Source organism: Dipodomys merriami, unplaced genomic scaffold (genome assembly GCF_024711535.1).
Source record: "Dipodomys merriami isolate MVZ:Mamm:240054 unplaced genomic scaffold, mDipMer1.0.p SCAF_1133, whole genome shotgun sequence".
Taxonomy (NCBI): Eukaryota; Metazoa; Chordata; class Mammalia; order Rodentia; family Heteromyidae; genus Dipodomys; species Dipodomys merriami.
The window spans coordinates 7588-10854 of NW_027202420.1; the positions used below are offsets into that span (position 1 = coordinate 7588).

Consider the following 3267-nt stretch of genomic DNA (forward strand, 5'->3'; position numbering starts at 1 on the left):
ATTCCATTGTGTATATATACCACATATTCTTGATCCATTCATCTAGAAGGGACATCTAAGTTGGTTCCATATCTTAGCTATCATAAATAATGCTGCAATAAACATAGTTGTGATAGTAGTTTTAGTATGGTCTTGTTTGTGGTCATTTAGGTAAATTCCCAAAAGTGGGATTGCTGGGTCAAAGGGGAGCTTTATGGGGAATCTTTTGAGGAACCTCCATAATGCTTTCCAAAGTGGTTGAACACGTTTACATTCCCACCAACAATGCTGTATGGTTCCCTTGTGGCCACATCCCCTCCAGCTTCTGTTGTAAAAATATGGAACACTCCACGAATTTGCATGTCATCCTTGTGCAGGTGCCATGCTAATCTTCTCTGTATCGTTCCAATGTTAGTGTATGTGATGCTGAATTGAGCACAGAATATTTTTTTTTTGTTAAATAAAATGTATTTGTATTACAAATATTTCATTCATCTCTCCAGCCATGGTAAAACCAAACCACCTCCATGCCAAATAGCTCCTGAAGTAATTATTTAGGAATAGAAGTTATCACAATTGTATAAAAATATCTACCCACCACTCTAGAAATTAAATCTGAACTTATAAAGGATTGGGATTAATAATTATCTTTTCCTATGTTGCCAGGAATAGGTGGTGAATATTTTCTTTTTTTTTTAATTGTATTTTATTTTATTTGAGAACATACTGTATAGGGGGGCTACAATTACATGGGCAGGATAATGCATACATTTCTTACCAAGCATTGCAGCCTCCTCCTTTGTTTACCCTTCACTTGCACAGAATATTTTTTATATCTAAAGTGCAATTGATTTTTTTAAACTGCACAATTGAAAAAAAAGGAAGTTCAAAAGAATTGTCGTGAAATTTTACAACCATATTTTTCTTTTTTTCTTTTTTTATTTTTATTTTTATTTTCTGTGAACATACTGTACAGAGGGGTTACAATTACATGGGCAAGATAATGAGTACATTTCTTATCAAGCATTGCAGCCTCTTCCTTTGTTGACTCTTCACATCTCTTCCCAGCCTCCTCCCCCGGCTCCTCCCCCCCCCCCCCACCAAAGTTGTAAAGTTCGTTTTCGACATGACAACTTGTACTTCTCATTGTTGCAACGGGTCCACCTGTATCCTTAAACGACTTCTTTTTCCCCATCTCCTCCACAGATTATACCGACATCAAATATAGTGAAAGCAGGGGTTATACTGTGAGGGAGGGACATACAAAGCAACAAAGAAATAATCTTATAAATGCGTTAGAAACAAATGCATGAAAGAAAAAAAACATTTAAATGCATATCTAAGGGTTAATTTTCTTAACATCACATTATCTGAATCTTTTTTGCTTGACTTATACATATACTATATATTGCAAATAAGGGAAACCATGGGACCTATGTTTCTTTGGGCCTGGCTTACTTCACTTAATATAATTTTTTCCAAGTTTTTCCATTTCCTAACAAATGGGGCAATGTCATTCTTTCTGATGGAGGCACAAAATTCCATTGTGTATATATACCACATTTTCTTGATCCATTCATCTACTGAGGGGCACTGGTTCCATATCTTGGCTATGGTAAATAATGCTGCAATAAACATAGTTGTGCTGGTAGCTTTAGTGTGGTCTTGTTTGTAAGCATTTGGGTAAATGACCAAAAGTGGGATTGCTGGATCATAGGGGAGCTCTATGTGAAGTATTTTGAGGAACCTCCATACTGCTTTCCAAAGTGATTGACCAAGTTTACACTCCCAGCAACAATGAAGTAAGGTTCCCGTCTGTCCACATCCCCTCCAGCATCTGTTGTTATTAGATATTAGAGTTCTTGATTTTTGCCATTCTAACTGGGGTGAGGTGGTACCTTAATGTTGTTTTGATTTGCATTTCTTTTATGACTAGGGAGGTTGAGCATTTCTTCATGTGTCTATTGGAAAGAAGGATTCTTTCTTCTTCAGAGAAGTTTCTCTTTAAGTCTTTAGCCAACTTATTTCTTGGGCAGTTGTAGAACCATACATTTCTTACATAAGCACACATTTAAGAATAAAGTCAAAATGACATGTCAAAAACAAAATAATTCCAGATGTTTGTTATTCAAGAAATGTATAGGAGGAGGAATTCAACTATTCTGTACAAGGCACCTGTCATAATGAACACTGCAGCAAGTGTTAAGGTTTGTTAAAAGTTTTAATGTTTTAAATATATTTAATTTTGGGAATTTGTTTATAAATGCCAAAATTAGGACTGTTTGGCAGGTATAAAACTTTTCTATAAAGTATTTAAGATTTATAGTAACAGACATATACTACTAAGTATGTGCATTTCAGAGTTTAGGGAAATTTTATTAATGAGAAGTCACAAAGTTTTTGTGTAAAGAAGCAGAATAAAGAGTTCACACTTTGTTTACTACACAGTTTCTGTTAAAACTTTAGGGCTTCCTTAGTTTATATGTTAATGAGGAAAAATGATGATATAAGCCATAAACAAATAATGAGATATGCCATAAATAGTAATCTTAGTGGGTAACTTTAAAGACTGCTCATATTCTATAAAACTCTTGTTGAACTTCACAACCTTAGTCAGTGTTAAATGTACATGATTATGAGAAAATAGTAAAACCGAATATGTAGCATATTTCAAATAGTTAAAACACATGTTTTTAATTTTATTAATTAATATTTAATTATTGGTTTTCTTTATTTGTAACATTGTTTTACTTGTTGACATATAGTACAACTTTTTTTTGGGGGGGTATCCAGTCATGGGGCCTGAACTCTGGGCCTGGACCCTGTCCCTCAACTTTTCAGCTCAAGGCTAGTGCTCTGCCACTTGAGCCCCAGCGCCACTTCTGGCATTTTTCTTTTTGCTTATGTGGTGCTGAGGAATCGAACCCAGGGCCTCAGGCATGCAAGGCAAACGTTCTACCACTGAGCCACCTTCCCAGCCCTTGTACAACCTTTTGTAAGTCATCATTAGGAGGTACTTTGAGAAGGTTACTTGGATGGCCAAACCAATTTTTATAGGTGCATGTTAATTTACAAAGAGGAAAATTAAGAACAAAATATGTATTATATCTAAAATATACTTGGAACTCAAAAAATTAAACCACCCAACAACAAATCCTCAAAGAAACTACTGCCCAATAAATAAGTGGGCGAAAGTCTTAAAGAGAAACTTCTCTGAAGAAGAAAGAAGGATGGCCAATAGACACATGAAGAAATGTTCAACATCCCTAGCCATAAAAGAAATGCAAA

The 3267-nt window shown here is 35.1% G+C and overlaps 1 non-coding gene across 1 annotated transcript; it reads right to left on the reverse strand.

Annotated features, from left to right (window-relative positions):
* Positions 1-311: 311 nt before the first annotated feature.
* On the reverse strand, positions 312-418 carry LOC138822646 (U6 spliceosomal RNA). The gene has a single exon (XR_011370587.1). It is a non-coding gene; the product is annotated as a U6 spliceosomal RNA (small nuclear RNA).
* Positions 419-3267: the final 2849 nt, after the last annotated feature.